The 18,168-nt window shown below is 42.0% G+C and overlaps 1 long non-coding RNA gene across 1 annotated transcript; it reads right to left on the reverse strand.

Moving 5' to 3' along the window:
- Window positions 1-696: 696 nt before the first annotated feature.
- Window positions 697-17,167, reverse strand: LOC119927052. The gene is made up of 3 exons (XR_005450390.1): window positions 17,126-17,167; window positions 16,404-16,513; window positions 697-784 (listed from the first exon to the last, which is right to left on the reverse strand). It is a non-coding gene; the product is annotated as an uncharacterized LOC119927052 (long non-coding RNA).
- Between the last annotated feature and the right edge of the window lie 1,001 nt (window positions 17,168-18,168).

Genomic DNA, 18,168 nt, shown 5'->3' on the forward strand with positions numbered 1-18,168 from the left:
AAGCACTGTTCTAAGTGCTGGAGAGGTTACAAGGTGATGAGGTTGTCCCACAGGGGGCTCACAGTCTTCATCCCCATTTCACAGATGAGGGAACTGAGGCCCAGAGAAGTTAAGTGGCTTGCCCAAAGTCACACAGCTGACAAGTGGCAGAGCTAGGATTTGAACCCATGACCTCTGACTCCAAAGCCCGGGATCTTTCCACTGAGCCACACTGCCACTCTAGCCATGCTGCCATTTATTGAGTGTTTACTGTGTGCAGAGCTCTGTAATAAGTGCTTGGAAAGTACAATTCAAAAACAAATAGAGACAATCCCTGCCCAACAACAGGCTCACAGTCTAGAAGGGGGGAGACAGACTTCAAAACAAGTAAACAGGCATCAATACCATCAAAATAAATAAATAGAATTATAGATATGTACACATTATTAATAAAATAAACAGAATAATAAATATGTACATATATACACAGTTGCTGTGGGGCAGGGGGTAGAGTAGAGGGAGTGAGTTGCGATGATGGAGAGGGGAGGAGTAGAGGAAGCTTAGTCTGGGAAGGCCTCCTGGAGGAGGTGAGCTGTCAGTAGGGCTTTGAAGGGGGAAGTGTGCTAGTTTGGCGGATCATATGGGAGGACAGAATGCCAAACAATGAGGTCCTGCAATGAAATCTATCGCCCAGCACTGAAGCAATACCTACCTTAACACTGCTGCTCCGGGTAAAGGATGTGAAGGGAAAGGACAACAGCAGGATTCTCAAATAGCTGCTACATGTTAACCTGGAATTGAGAAACTGAAAACAAGGAAGATTGAGAAAACATTTTAAAGATGCAGTAAAGTTGGGTGAAAAGCATAGCCTTAGGCCAGGCTAAACCTGGGCTGAAAGCTGGGTGCACTTTGCCACAGACCTGCCTGACATTCTGCAATAAATAATAACAATAATAATGATGGAATTTGTTAAGCGCTTACTGTGTGTGAAGCACTGTTGGGGGGGATACAAGGTGATCAAGTTGCCCTACGTGGGGCTCACAGCCTTAATCCCCATTTTACAGATGAGGTAACTGAGGCTCAGAGAAGTGAAGTGACTTGGCCAATGTCACACAGCAGACACGTGGCAGAGCCGGGATTAGAACCCACGACCTCTTACTCCCAAGCCCATGCTCTTCCCACTGAGCCACACTGCTTCTCTGAATATCTCTTTTTGACCACTTTGTAAGAATCGTGAGATAAGGAGGCAAAAGCCAAAACAACACCAGGCACTGCAAACAGCGAACTTGAGAGCCCAACACGGGAGAGTATATACGTGTTCTAGGGATGATGAGAACCTCACTGAACCTTTCAGTCACAAAAGCATGTAAATGTGAATTTCACCATCCGTAGTGGCTTCAAGCATACAAGACAACATTATGAAGGATTTTAGGAGCCATAGATAATGGGAATTTTTTACAAGTTAGTGGAAGTTTAATGAGGTATATAGAGTATTTTGAAGTCTCTGTAGGAATGTTCAACTTCCTCATCTGATTTGTGTATTTGTGTGTTTTCTGCCTTGTCAGTTTAGTTTGCATTTCCTATTTGTGTGTCCAAATCTTTGGGAATGAGAGGAAACATACTTTAGACCATAATCAATCAGTGGTATTTACTGAGTGCTTATTATGAGCAGAGTTGGGAGAGTACAATACTAAGAATTAGCAGACATGTCCCTGGCTCGTAACGTGTTTACATTCTAGGGCATAATAATATAATAATAATAATAATAATAGTGGTATTTGTTAAGCACTTACTATGTGCCAGGGACTGTTCTAAACACTGGGCTAGGTACAAGATAGTTGGGTTGGATACAGTTTCTGTCCCACATAGGGCTCCCAGTCTCAACTCCCATTTTACAGATGAGATAACTGAGGCACAGAGAAGTTAAGCAATTTGCCCAAGGTCACACAGCAGACAAGTGGCAGAGCCGGGATTAGAACTCAGGTCGTTCTGACTCCCAGGCAAATACTCTATCCACTAGGCCATGCTGCTTCTCTAATGTACAGTTAAAATGTACAGTCGTGCAGACGAACTGCCCAGCTGGTAGTTATATAGCCACAGTATATGGTGGGGTCACTGCACCCACCCTTTTCACCTGATAAATAGGCAACCAAAGCCTATTTGCAGTCATTTTTAACTTGGAAAACAATTCAACTCTCCTTTAGAATTACAATTTTCCATGCTTGGTTTGACGGCAAAAATGATTTCCCCTTCAAAATGTGTGAAATGTGTTTGAGTTATCCGAGAGAAAAACTACTTTCCACTCAAACACAATATGCAAGTTTATTTTTATTTGAATGTACCTCAAAAGACATTTATTCTTCCAATAAATAGTTTCTTATAGAAGTAGTAAAACTAATAAATACATTTGGAAAGAGCTTTTGAGCTAGAATAGTATGACATTTTATGTGGCGTGTACTGTTTGATAAATACACATATCTAGTTGAAAAGAACATAGAATTTTCAGTTATACAGTGTGCAGATACCATGTAGTACTTTTGTGGTGGAAAGGGGAAAACAAGTTTGGGAATTTCTGCTGCTCTTCCAGTTCCTCACAATAAAATAAACTGTGGGAATGTTAAATTCCACTGAAGTGAGTTGCCCAAAATCAAATGAAGTGTTATTAGTGTATTTAGATTGTTTAGAAAATGTGAAATTGAATTTTGAAATGACGAGCTGATAATTCTGTCTCAGAATTCACTATTTTTAACTACTAAGCAATTATTTTGTAAAAGATTGTAATAGAATACTTTTTGAACACAGAGCATTCATAAGATTGTTTTCTCTACTTTAGAGAACGTAGCTGAAGACCATAAAATGTCTTAATGATTTTAGCATCTCTCCTTGTCTATCTTAATTCATCATAAGAACATAAGGCTTTAAACTCATTGTGGGCAAAGAATGTGCGTGTTTATTGTTGCATTGTACTCTCCCAAGCACTTAGTGTAGTGCTCTTTCCAGAGTAAGTGCTCAATAATTATGACTGACTGACTGAATGAATGAATACTATTTTAAGTCAGCCAGAGATCCATTAAGCCAAACATATTTTTAGGGTACTTGTGAAGTCCTCTCTGATCTCCCATCCCCCTGTCTCTCCCCACTTCAATCTATACTTCCCGCTGCTGCTTGGATCATCTTTGTGCAGAAACACTCTGGGCATGTTACTCCCCTCCTCAAAAATCTCCATTGGCTACCAGTCAACCTACACATCAGGCAAAAACTCCTCACTCTCAGCTTCAAGGCTGTCCATCACCTCGCCCCTCCTACCTCACCTCCCTTCTTTCCTTCTCCAGCCCAGCCCGCACCCTCCACTCCTCTGCCGCTAACCTCCTCTCTGTGCCTCGTTCTCACCTGTCCCACTGTCGACCCCCAGCCCACGTCCTCCCTCTGGCCTGGAATGCCCTCCCTCCGCCCATCCGCCAAGCTAGCTCTCTTCCGCCCTTCAAAGCCCTCCTGAGAGCTCACCTCCTCCAGGAGGCCTTCCCAGACTGAGCCCCCTCCTTCCTCTCCCCCTCCCCATCCCCCGCCCTACCTCCTTCCCCTCCCCACAGCACCCTGTATATATGTTTGCACAGATTTATTACTCTATTTATTTTACTTGTACATATTTACTATTCTATTTATTTTATTTTGTTAATATATTTTGTTTTATTGTCTGTCTCCCCCTTCTAGACTGTGAGCCCGTTGTTGGGTAGGGGCTGTCCCTATATGTTGCCAACTTGTGCTTCCCAAGCACTTAGTACAGTGCTCTGCACACAGTAAGCGCTCAATAAATACAATTGAATGAATGAATGAAGTGCTTACTGTGTGTTAAACACTGTACTAAGCATTGGGGTAAGTACAACCAAATCAGGTAGGACACAGTCCGTGTCCCCCGTGGAGGTCACAGTCTAAGTAGGAGGGAGAGAAGGTACTGAATCCCCATTTCACAGTTGAGGAAAATGAGGAACAGAGCAGATAAGTAGCTTGCCCAGGGTCACACAGCAGGCAAGTGGAAGAGCAGAGTCTAGAAATCAGGTCTTCTGACTTCAGCGTCTGGGATCTTTCCATTAGGCAACACTGCTCCCTATTCATGGTAACAAGATGCATGGAGGACTGTGTTGTCCCCCATTCCATCCAACCTCCACAACTCTGACTTGTCCTTCTGGAACTTCTTATGGACTTCTTGTCCATGAATTTACCCAACCTCTCAACCCAAACAGCTTCCTTAGTTTAGAGGAAGTCTTTCCCTTTCTTTTGAACTTACTCCCTTTAAATATCAATGGAGGTGTCCTCTCCCTGGTGCAAGGAGATTTAGTGAACAATTTCTGCTTGCTCTGATCATGCTTTTCATGGCTTTGTGTGCTTCAATCATGTACCCTTTTGTTCTATGGCATTCCAAACTGAGGAATCCTGATGTAGTTTCATTCTATTCTAATATGGAAACTTCTTCATCTTTCTAATTCTATTTGTGGTCTTGCAAAGGAGGGTGGAGTAATTACATCGGCACCAGTGAAGACCCATATTCAATCTCAGATGGGAAGAATCTCCTTACCGTTGGTTTTAATCAATCAGCAGTATTTATTCCATGCTTACTGTGTACGGAGCACTGCACTAAGCGCTTGGAGAGTACAACAGAACAGAGTTGGTAGACATGTTAAAGCATTCAATCAGATTCCCCCTCCTAGCTTACTTACTACTACAATCCAGCCCATACGCTTTGTTCTTCCAACACCAACTCACTCACTGTATGTTGATTTTACTTACCTCACTGCTGAACCCTTGCACATACCCTCTCTCTGACCAGAAACTCCCTCTCCTTCCATATTTGACAGAACACCACTCTCCATGCCGTCAGAGACTTACTAGAATCACATTTACTCCAGGAGTGCTTCCCCAGTTAAGCCCTCTTTTCCCCTACTCACTTTCCTTTCTGCAGTGACTACATACTTGGATATGTGACCTTTTAGGACGTAATATTCACCCACACATCAGCTGTGCTGCACTTATGTACCAATGCATAATTCATTTATTTATATTAGCATCTGACTTCACTTTAAGACTGTGAGCTCCTTCTGGGCAGGGAACACTACTACCAACTCTGTTGTATGGTACTCTCCGAAGCGTTTAGTACAGTGCTTTGCACGGAATAAGTGCCCTATAAATCATTGATTAATTGAAGATATGTTGTCCTTAACACAGCTATTATGGGTGGGCCATGTGAAGAGAATGAGTGACAGCAAGGTGTCCTAGCAACTGCTGTGTGAAGAGTTGAAATTGGGAACTTGAAAGCAGGAGAGCAGAGAAAACAGTTTAAGAACATGGTAAAACAAAGCCCCCGAAAATGGCACATCTCAGTCGCAAAGAAGAAATAAATTTCTGAGGGTGAACCTGCTTGGTTCATTGCCATCAAGAAGGGAGTTATTGTTTTTGAGAAAGATCTTCATAAAGAACAAGAGTCAAGGAGAGAAAAGAGAAAACAATGTCCAGTGCTGCAAACATTAAGCATCCCAACACAAAGAACAACATTATTGCCTGCACGACATAGCCAGGACTGGGTCTCACATTGACCTCTTCGGCCACCCAAGCACACAAAGGTGAAATTCATTGTCAGTGGTATCATCTTTCAATTTGACAGAAAACTACAGAGGAGAAAAGATTCACCTTTCAGAATGCCTTGCCATTCCTCCTTCCCTGTCATGAGCTTGAAAGATCATCGCATCTTTTCCAAATGCTTGACCCAACTGTCAGATGGTATGATAAACCCTGAACTAAAAAGAAATGCCTGTCTTAGGAGTGGTGAATCAGAATCATAGAAATATCTCCTCTTTGGATGTTGGGGAGGGGGTTTTATTTTTCCTATCTTGTCACTGACTTATACATCAGGGCCAAACCACCTGTGACATTTTGTGGGGGTTGAATATGTCGACCACGGCCCCTGAGGCTTTTGGTCAGTGCCACTGAGATCAACTGTGAAGAGCCATATGACTACAAGTAAGGGGGAAAAAGCCACCAATTATGCTATTTTATTAATGATGTGTTCATATCTGTAATTCTATTCATTTATATTGATGCTATTGATGCCTGTCTACTTGTTTTGTTCTGTTGTCTGTCTCTTCCTTTCCAGACTGTGAGCCCATTGTTGGGTAGGGATTGTCTCTATTTGTTGCCGAATTGTACTTTCCAAGCACTTAGTACAGTGCTCTGCACACAGCAAGCACTCAATAAATATGAATGAATGCATGAGTGAAGAACACTCTAAGCACAGGTAGGCTGATAATAAGACATGTTAAACCACCTTCTACAACAGACCACCATCACCTTTCTATCTCCAGAGCCATAGGGACAGCTAGGATCTACCCTTTGCCTTGTTTTTCATAAATGGCATTTGTTAATTTCTAACCACGTGTCAGGCATTGTACTAAGCACTGGTGTAATAATAATAATGGTATTTGTTAAGCACCTACTATGTGCCAAGCATTATTCTAAGTGCTGGGGTGATCAGGTTGTCTCATGTGGGCCTCACAGTTTTAACCACCATTTTACAGATGAGGTAACTGAGGCACAGAGAAGTGAAGTGACTAGCTGAGGTCACACAGCACACAAGTGACAGAGTCAGGATTAGGACCCACATCTGCTGATGCAAAGGCCTGTGGTCTTTCCACTAGGCAATATTGCTTCTCTATTCCCTGTAAGAGGTCACAAGGAGAGCCCAGGAGCTCTTAATACTAGTAGAAGTAGTAGTAGCAGCAGTAATTGAGCCCACAATTGGGATCATCATCATCATCAATCATATTTATTGAGCGCTTACTATGTGCAGAGCACTGTACTAAGCGCTTGGGAAGTACAAATTGGCAACATATAGAGACAGTCCCTACCCAACAGTAAGCGGTATGTGACCCAGTGGAAATAGCACAGGCCTGAGAATCAGAAGGACCTGGGTTCTAATTCTGGCTCTGCCACTTATCTGCTGTGTGTTCTTGGGCAAGCCACTTCACTTTTCTGTGCCTCAGTTTCCTCATCTGTAAAATGGGGATTAAGCCTGTGAGCCCCATGTGGGACAGAGACTGTGTCAATCAATCAATCAATTGTATTTATTGAGTGCTTACTGTGTGCAGAGCACTGTACTAAGCGCTTGGGAAGTACAAGTTGGCAACATATAGAGATAGTCCCTACCCAACAGTGGGCTCACAGTCTAGAAGGAGGAGACAGAGAGCAAAACAAAACATATTAACAAAATAAAATAAATAGAATAGATATGTACAAGTAAAATAAATGAATAGAGTAATAAATATGTACAAACATATATACAGGTCCAACCCAATTTGCTTGTATCTACCTCCGCACTTAGTATGGTGCCTGGCACATAGTAAGCACTTAACAACACTACAATTATTATTCATTTAATCATATTTATTGCACACTTACTGTGTGCAGAGCACTGTACTAAGTGCTTATTATTACAGGTGAGATGACTGAAGAACAGAGAAGTTAAGTCACTTGCCCAAAGTCACACAGCAGACAAGTTGCAGAGCTGGAATTAGAACCCAGGTCCTTCTGACACCTAAGCCCTAGACCGTGCTTTAGAGGAGTAAAGAGAGCCAGTTGGGGCATAGCAAGTAAAAAAGACAGATAGGTAAGGAGAATTGAGTCATGGAGAGCCTCGCTTCCGATTTTGAAGAGATTTCCTTTGGTGCAGAGAGATACAGGAAGCCAGTGAAGGATTCTGAGGTGAAGAGGTGTGTGGGTCAAGCAATTTTTCAAGAAGATGATCTGTGCAGTATTTCGTAGAATAGGTTATGGTCACTTTATTCTGCCCCTCCTGTCCACCAAAATTGCTGTCACCATTGCATAGGTTATGGTCATTTTGTGACTAGACTATTTCAGCAGGCTTTTACTGTGAGATGCCATTGGCAGAGAGACCAGTAAAAGCCTGCTGAAATAGTCTAGCCACAAAATGACCATAACCTATGCAATGGTGACAGCAATTTGGGTGGAAAGGAGGGGCAGAATAAAAAAGACTGAGTAGGAAGAACTTGCAGGATTTGGAAATAGAAAATGAAGTGTCAACCAATTCATCAATCAATGGTATTTTCTGAGTGTTTACTGTGTTCATTGCGCTGTACTAAGGACTTGGGAGGGTGTGGTACAAGAAAAATTGGTAGACACGTTCCCTGCCCACAATAAGCTTACAGTCTAAAGAAAAGGAAAATATTTCTCCTGGGCCAAGGGGTGTTGGCCATTATCCAAAACCTGACAAGAAGAGTCAGGTGTCAAAATTTCTAGAAGCAAAACGAATGTAGCCTTTTGCCCACTTTCCCTCGTCACCGCAAAAGATAATAATTTTCTGTCATTTTTTTCTCATCAATTAGGGACACAATCTAGTTATGGGAGGAAGGGAATGGATCCTCCTCCAGGAGGCCTTCCCAGACTGATCCCACCCTTTTCCTCTCCTCCTTCTCCCCTCTCCATTGCCCCCCCCACCTTACCCCCTTCCTTCCCCCACAGCACTTGTGTATATTTGTACATATTTATTACTCTATTTTATTAATGATGTGTATATAGCTTTAATTCTATTTATTCTGATAGTATTGACATCTGTCTACTTGTTTTGTTTTGTTGTCTGTCTCCCCCTACTAGACTGAGCCCGTTGTTGGGTAGAGACCATCTCTATATGTTGCCAACCTGTACTTCCCAAGGGCTTAGTACAGTGCTCTACACACAGTAAGCACTCAATAAATATGATTGAATGAATGAATGAATGAATCAAGAAATGATGGGGGAAGCTTCAGGATCCTCACCTGAGGGAACTCTGCCAGGATGTGTCTTTTGCTGTTGGACTAAATCCCAGCCTAAAAAATCCCCTTCTTCATTAATCAGCTTCCTCAGAGCAGGTTCCACTGCTGCAACCTCAGAGACCGACCAATAATACCAAGACCTCAAATTAGAAGTTTTGTCTCCGTTCGGATCCAGTGGGTATTTGATTCCAGGAGTTGTCTTCCCAGCAGGTAGTTCAAGGGCCGGGTTTTGTGTTTGATACCCCCCAATTCCTGTCCCTTCCTTCCTTCCATACCTGGGGTTATTTCATATTTTAAAGAACCATAAAGAAGCAGAATGACCTAGTGAAATAATAATAGTAATAATAATGGTATTTGTTAAACACAATACCTATGTGCCAAGCACTGTTCTAAGCACTGGAGTAGACACAAGGTAATCAGGTTGTCCCACTTGGGGCTCACAGTCTTGATCCCCATTTTACAGATGAGATCACTGAGGCCCAGAGAGGTTAAGTGACTTGCCCCACATCACACAGCTGACAAGTGGCAGAGGAGGAATTAGAACCCATGACCTCTGACTCCCAAGCCCAGCCTCTTGTCACTAAGCCACGCTGTGTTTAAAAGGACCTGGGTTCTATTCCTGCCTCCACCATTTGTCTGCTGTGTGACCTTGGGTAGGTCATTTAACTTCTCTGGGCCTCAATTGCTTCATCTGTAAAATGAGGATTTAATATCTGGTCTCCCTCCTACTTACAATATGAGCTCCATATGGGACCTAATGATTTTGTACCTCCCCCAGTGCTTAGTACAACACTGGGGGAGGTACTTAACCTTCCTTAACTGGGGGAGGTAGACAGCACTTAACAAAAGCCACAGTTATAACTAGGTGGTGATGTGATCTTGGACTATTAACCCCTGCCATGTGTTGTTCCAGCAAAGACCTCTGGGTCTCCCTGTCATTCTTTCAATCGTATTTACTGAGCACTTACTGTGTGCAGAGCACTGTACTATACAATATGGCAATATGGAGAGACAATCCATGCCCACAACTAGCTCACAGTCTAGAGGGGGACGAAGAACATCAGTACAAGTAAGCAGGCATCAATATGAATAAATAAAATTACAGATATGTACATAAGTGTTGTGGGGTGGAGAGAGCAGTGAAGAGAAAAGGGAGAGAGTCAGGGTGACACAGAATGGAGTGGGAGATAAGGAGACGTGGGGCTTAGTTTGGGAAGACCTATTGGAGGAGATGAGTCTTCACTAAGGCTTTAAAGTTGGGGAGGGTAATTGTCTGGCAATTTGAGGAGGAAGGGTGTTCCAGGCCAGAGGTAGGATGCGGGCCCGTTGTTGGATAGGGACCAACTCTATATGTTGCCAGCTTGTACTTCCCAAGTGCTTAGTACAGTGCTCTGCACTCAGTAAGCGCTCAATAAATATGATTGAATGAATGTGGGCCAGAGGTCGGTTGTGAGACAGGTGAGATGGAGGCACAGTGAGAAGGTGCCGGTCAGGAGACAATATCAGCTGTGGCCTCTCTGCTCTTAAGCAACACTGGCTAATTTAGAAACACTAACTGCCTTTGAAAGGGACTGGGGAATTTGGAACCATGCCCTGCCCCACTGAGTTGTCAGATCTTGAAGCCTAGAATTGGCTCAAGATTTCTGCCTGCACACTTGAGATTATTTTCAGTTTCAGGCCAAACTCAGCTGTTGGGCATAGAGAGAACTGTCCCTGGATCAGGTATGCGACAAACAAAATTGTTCAACAATCTGTCAACTGCTGGGAGCTTATCAGGTCTGGAAGCTTCAGTTTGGAATTCCTGGACTATTTACACAACCAGTAATGCCACAAGGATGAATGTGCCTTTTTTTCAATCAGTCAATCAATCATATTTATTGAGCGCTTACTGTGTGCAGAGCACTGTACTAAGCGCTTGAGCACTGTACTAATGCCTTGTCATGAACTGGCAACCAAATCCATGTTCCTGTTAGGTTGCGGCCTTGAGGCCTTGCCAAAGAATCATTATCATTGAGCCCTTACTTTGAATAGAGCACTGTTCTAAGAGCTTGGGTGAGTGCAATATAATGGGCACATTACCTGCCCACAATGAGTTCATAGTCTGGAGGGAGAGACATACATTAATATAAATAAATAAATTATGAATATGTATATAAGTGCAGTCATGCTGTGGGTGGGAGTGAATAAAGGAAACAAATCAGCGAGATGCAGAAGGGAGTAAGAGAAAAGGAAATGAGAGCTAAGTCAGGGAAGGCCTCTTGGAGGAGATGTGCCTTCCTTAGGGCTTTGAAGGTGAGAAGAGTAATAGCCTGTAGGATGTGGAAAGGGACGACATTCCAGGACACAAGCAGGATGTGGGAAATTATAATAATAATAATGGCATTTATTGAGCACTTACTATGTGCAAAGCACTGTTTTAAGCACTGGGGAGGTTACAAGCTGAACAGGTTGTCCCATGTGGGGCTCACAGTCTTAATCCTCATTTTACAGATGAGGTAACTGAGGCACAGAGAAGTTAAGTGACTTGCCCAAAGTCACACAGCTGACAAGTGACGGAGCCAGGATTTGAACCCATGACCTCTGACTCCAAAGCCCGGGCTCTTTCCACTGAGCCATGCTGCTTCTCTTTCCCAGTGGAGGCGGAAAAGAGGTCAGAATTGAGATAGACGAGATAGAGGAACAGTGAATTGGTCGACATTAGAGGAGTGAAGTGTTCTGGCTGGCTGGTAGTAGAAGAGCAGCAAGGTGAGATAGAAGGGAGGAAAGTGACTGACTGTTTTAAGGTGTTTCTGTTTGTCAAGGAGTTCCTGTTTGATGTGGAGGTGGATGAGTAGCCACTGGAGCTTCTTGAGGAGTGGGGAAACGTGGACTAATGTTTTTGTACGAAAGTGATTCGAGGAGCAGAGTGTGAAATATGGACTGGGGTGTTGAGGACAGCTGGCAGGGAGGTCAGTAAGGAAGCTGATACATTAGAGGTGGGATAGGATAAGTGCTTGGATTAATAATCCAATAATTCAATAATCCAATCCAATCCACACTGAAGCAGCATGGTTTAGTGGAAAGAGCACAGGCTTGGGAGTCAGAGGTTGTGGGTTCTAATCCCAGCTCTGCCACTTAACTATGTGACCTTGGGCAAGTCACCTAACTTCTCTGTGCCTCAGTTACCTCATCTGCAAAATGGGAATTAAGAGTGTGAGCCCCACTTGGGACCACTGATTACCTTTTTTCTACTCCAGCGCTTAGAACAGTACTTGACACATGGTAAACACTTCACAAATACCTTCATTGTTCATTCATTCAATCGTATTCATTGAGTGCTTACTGTGTGCAGAGCACTGTACTAAACACTTGGGAAGTACAAGTTGGCAACATATAGAGATGGTCCCTACCCAACAATGGTCTCGCGGTCTAGAAATAATAACAATAATAATAATGGTAGTTGTTAAGCACTTACTATATGCCAAGCACTGTTCTAAGCCTTGGTGTAGATACAAGTTAGGTTGGACACATCCCTGTCCCATATGAGGCTCACAGTCTTAATCCCCATTTTACAGATGAGGTAACTGAGGCCCAGAGAAGTTAATGACTTGTCCAAGGTCACCTAGCAGACATGTGGTGGAGCCGGGTTTAGAAGCCAGGGCCTTCTGACTCCCAGGACTGTGCTCTGTCAACTCAGCCACATGGTAGCAGTTTGGATGGAAAGGAAAAGTTGTGAAGGTTACGAAGGTTGAACTGACAGGATTGAATATGTGAGCCAGACTTCTTACTTTATGGATGTTCTCCCACCTGGTACCCAGATTTATTATTATTATTATTATTATTATTATTATTATTATTAATAGTAATAATAATAATGGCATTTATTAAGTGCTTACAATATGCAAAGCCCTGTTCTAAGTGCCGGAGAGGTTACAAGGTGATCAGGTTGTCCCATGGCGGGCTCACAGTCTTAATCCCCATATTACAGATGAGGTAACTGAGGCCCAGAGAAGTTAAGTGACTTGCCCAAAGTCACACAGCTGACAATTGGAGGAGCCAGGATTTGAAGCCATGACCTCTGACCCCAAGGCCCGTGTTGTTTCCACTGAGCCATGCTGCTTCTCTATTTCTGGGTACTATCTGGTGGAGCCTGCATTGAGTTCACCAATTAATCAATCAATGGTATTTATTGAGCACTTATTGTGCACTGAGCACTATACCAAACACTTGGAAGAGTACAGTGTAACAGAGTTGGTAGACATGCTTCCCGCCCACAAGGTCGTTACCGTCTAAAGCAGGAGACAGACCATAAAATAAACTATGGATATGTAAAGCAAATCAGGTTGGACACAGTCCCCATCCCTCGTGGGCTTGCAGTCTCCATTCCCCTTCTAGACTGTGAACCCGTTGTTGGGTAGGGACCATTTCTATATGTTACTGACTTGTACTTCCCAATCGCTTAGTACAATGCTCTGCGCACAGTAAGGGCTCAATAAATACGATTGAATGAATGAATGAATGAATAAATAAGTGCTATAAAGGCTAAGGATTAGGTGAATATCAAATACTTAAAGGATCTACATCAAGGGTGTAGGTGACACACTTAATTCTTCCTTTAGAAAGACTGAGAAAGGTATGATTCTAAAACTGAGCCAGACGTTTTCAGTGACTGAACCATTAGGGTCCCAAAACTGTTTTACTAAGTGTGGGTACAGGGTATGATTAAACATTATACTTTGTTGTTACGTGTAAATTTTTAAACAATTTACGGTTTGGCAAAAGTGTCCTTTATTGCGATATCATCTGAAACAAAATCTTTATAGACTGAATCAATACAGGCCCAGGAAGAGAAGTATGGATTTTGATCTTGCCTCTTCAGCCGTAATCTACTGTCAGATCACATCCTAACAGATATTCTCTTGCTTAGATTTAAAAATGAAAAAAAAAAACAATATTCATCAAGACACCGATTAAATAATATGATTTCTTTTTGTGACAGATCTGGAGATTATTAGGCCATGGTTTGGGGATTTAGTTGGTACAAAAGGAGCATTATGGGTTTTTTTTTTCCCAAACAGATGCTGTATGGAAAGCTGAAATTGGGAAACTGAAAGCAAGGAGGGCAGAGGAAACCTATGAAGGGCATCGTAAAACAAAACTTCAAATTATGCTGCATTCCATCTGTAAACTGGGGGATAAACTGCTGATGGTAGACCAACATGGCATCTGCTATCAAGAAAAGATTGGCTTTTTTTTTGAGCAAAATCCTAGTAAGGAATGAGAGAAACGGAGAGAAAATAGAAAACTGCATTTGGTACCTCAACCATTGAATATGGCAACAAGACTGTGAGCCCGTTGTTGGGTAGGGACTGTCTCTATATGTTGCAGATTTGTACTTCTCAAGCGCTTAGTACAGTGCTCTGCACACAAGCGCTCAATAAATACGATTGAATGAATAAGGGTCAGTGTTTCTGTGTGCACAGTGTGGCTGGGATTGTGGGTCCTGAATTTTCCTTTTCCATCACACACACACTCAATGGCAAATTTCACCATCTGTGGTGTCTTCTTTAAATATGAAGGGAGACTACATATATTTAATTTACCTAACCAATCAGTAGTACATACATCATGTACACATAAATCATTTCTAAATAGTGGGAGAAGTAGGCTGGCAGTAACAAAAATAAGGAAAAATGAATATGTGAATAAGTGGACTATATATCCCAATATCAATCATGGTATTTATTGAGCATATAATAAGTGTTCAGGAGAGTACATCAGAAGTAAAATACAAGGCCTCTTTCTCAAGGTGCTTACAATCTATGGGAAAAACATAAATTGTTTACAAATAGCTGTGACAAGAGGAATAATAAGGATATAACTGGGTAGCAAGAGTACACAAAGATGTAACAAGTGATTAAATGACTGTGTATATGTATATATGTATAGACATACACACACAAACATAATAATAATAATGGCATTTATTAAGCGCTTACTATGTGCAAAGCACTGGGGAGGTTACAAGGTGATCAGGTTGTCCCATGGGGGGGCTCAAAGTCTTAATCCCCATTTTACAGATGAGGTAACTGAGGCACATAGAAGTTAAGTGACTTGCCCAAAGTCACACAGATGAAAATTAGCAGAGCCAGGATTTGAACCCATGACCTCTGACTCCAAAGCCGTGCTCTTTCCACTGAGCCGCGCTGCTTCTCTATACAATAATTCTGAAGCTGGGTGTAAATGCATAAATGCTGAAGGTTGTTGTTGGGTGACAGAACCTTGAAACGGGAAATTAATCAGGGAATGCCAACTTTCCAGACGAAATTGTTCTTCTAGAGATGAAATTGCTTTGGGATATTAATGATTTTGAGTGCTAAAATCATCAAAAAGATATATGAATAATTTGTTTTCTGATTTAAAATATCAGTAGGTAATTAGTCTAAATGTTTCCTGCCAAAGAAAAGCTTAACCAGTTTTAGACACACAAATGTAAAGGTAAGATGGAGAGATTTGGAAAGCTTGACTTCATATGAGAAGCATTTACTGCAAAACCTTTTATCAATCAATGGCATTTATTGAGCATTTACTGTGTGCACAGCACTGTACTAAGCATTTGGGAGAGTACAGTTCAATAGAGTTGGTGGAGAAGTTCCCCAGCCATAGTTCTGCCATCACTGGATAACTTTAACTCGATTTCAATAATCTCATTGTAAAGTTGTCAGTCTTATCATCCTTTGCCCAGGGCCTGAGTCATAGTATGTTTCACACACTCTCCTGTCAATCAAAATTCATTTCATATAGAAGGTAGGAGATCCTTGCTGGCCTATTGGTTGAATTTTTATGGAACAATAAACTGGGATTATTGGAAATGCTCTGATTTTCTCCCTATACTCACCACCCCATCATACTTTAGCCCCACTTCACAAGTATATATCTGCAATTTATTTATTCGTATAAATATTTATCTAGTTTCCCCCTCCAGACTGTAAGTTTGCTGTGGGCAGGGAATGTGTCTATTGTATTGTTATACTGTACTCCCTAAAGTGCTTAGTGCAGTGCTCTTCCCACGGTAAGCACTCAGTAAATACAATTGACTGATTAACTGATTGATTTCTCAGTTCAGATTTCTTAATAAAAACTGAAAATGAATATCTGGGTGGAGTTTCCAGAAATTGTCTTTAGGCACATTAGCAGCAGGAGAATGACTGAGATCTAAAAGGCAGAAGAAACTGAATAGAGTATTAGTTGTACAGCAGTAGATTTCTTGCTTTAGTGAATATAAGCATGTCACTAGATATGGATTTTCCTATTTGCCAATTTCATGTTTTCTATGTAAAACTTAAAACCACAACACAGCACTAACATAACTCAACTCCCCAATTACATTTTAGAGACTATTCACTGTTTCACTTGAATTCTTCCAATACATGTAAAGTTAGGGCAAAGTTTTATCTGTGTGTCCGCTTCCTCAGGGTGGCTAGTTGATATTTTCCACTTTAATCATAATAATAACTGTGGTATTTCTAAGTGATTCCTCCTATGTGCCAAGCACATTGTACCAAGCGCTGGAGTATATGCACAATGCTTCTAAAAGAAGAACAGTGTTCTGTCCCATGCACCATTTACCTGTAAACAGAAGATACTCAGTATAGGAGATTTCTTTCTTCTCAGGTATCTATTTATCATCCTTTGTAGAATTTCTTAACTGTCTTCCATGTATGGAGATGTAGTACTACCTTTATTGAAAAAAAGGACAAAACTTATCATAAAGGATGTCACACATAATCTGTTCTTCCTTCAATATAGCAGCTGACAAGATTACAAGATTAAGTAATGAAATGATTGGAGAATGTTATATTTTTTTAAAAGTACAATGCTTCTAAATATCAACAGTACATCTATTAAAACACAAGGGAAAAGTCACTGGTAACTCTATTTGACTGGTGAACTAATCCAGTTGACGACGAATGCACTAATTGGAAACTATACTCTGACTGCATTCATGTCAGAAGAAAGAAAATGACAGATTATTTATATGTAATTGCTTGTATGAATTTAAGGTAGCTCACCTCATTTAAATCCCCTGCTTTACTTGCCATATCCACTTCTCAAAATGTTTGTGAGACGTTAATAAAGAATTGGTTTGTGCGCTTGAGCACATCTCAAAAATTGCATTATTGTGTTAGTTTAGAAAGAGGTCCCCTCTCAGAATCACACCTGGAGAGTTTCCAGTGCTCTACCAGTCTCGGTTTTAGGAGGGAGAGTCAAACAGAGGTCTACCCATTCCTTACCTAGCTTGGGCAGTGGCTAGGGAGTGGAAGGTAAACCTGAAACAAGTCAAAACTCACCTGTGCTGGCAGCAGTTTCTAGGGAAAGAGTCGAAGGTGGAGACTCAAATATACGGTGCAGAAGAAGACAATGGTAAACCACTTCTCTATTTTTACCAAGAAAACTCTATGGATTCACTACCAGAATGATTGCAGATTGAGAGATTCGTCCATGGAGCAGCTATGGGTAGGAGTCAACTCGACAACATAAGACAAGAAAATAGAAACAGGTACCTGAGAGTCATTACCAGTTTCCCTGACAAGATACAATAATATCAAACAAGGAATTACCTCTTGCAACCGTTTTTCCCCCCTCTCAGGGTCGCACCTGGAGAGTTTCCAGTCCTCTACCAGTCTCGACCTCGAGACGGAGAGTCAAGCAGAGGCCTACACATTCCACTCCATTCCTAGCTTGAGCAATGGCCAGCGAGTGGAAGGCCATCTGCTACAAGTCAAAACTCACCTGTGTTGAGCAGCAGCGGCACGGAAGAGAGTCGAGGGTGGAAGTTTACTGTGTGAAAGGAGACAATGGTAAACCACTTAGAAATTTTTACCAAGAAAACTCTCTGAATACTCTATCAGAGGGATTGCTGATGGAAGCGGGATGTTCTGGGAGAGATGTGTCCATGACATCGCGATGGGTCGGCGACGACTCGACGGCATGAGATGAGAACTGTTTTTCAGTTCAGAGAATGGGATTATTAATTATGAGATGAGATCCCAGTTTTGCATTAACAAATTTTGCTTTGTTTTGTTTCTTTGCTGTTTACTAAGTGCTTGTTATGTTCCAGGCACTGTTCTGAGCACTGGAGGAGATACAGGCTAATCAGGTTGGACACAGTCCCTGTCCTACATGGGCACAAGGTATAAATCCCCATTTTACAGATGAGGAAACTGAGGCACAGAGAAGTGAAGTGGCTTGCCTAAGGTCACACAGCAAATGAGTGGCACAGCTGGGATTAGAACCCAGGTCCTTCCTTTCTAGACTGTTAGCCCACTGTTGGGTAAGGACCGTCTCTATATGTTGCCAACTTGTACTTCCAAAGCGCTTAGTACAGTGCTCT

This window comes from Tachyglossus aculeatus, chromosome 4 (assembly GCF_015852505.1).
Source record: "Tachyglossus aculeatus isolate mTacAcu1 chromosome 4, mTacAcu1.pri, whole genome shotgun sequence".
Lineage (NCBI taxonomy): Eukaryota > Metazoa > Chordata > Mammalia > Monotremata > Tachyglossidae > Tachyglossus > Tachyglossus aculeatus.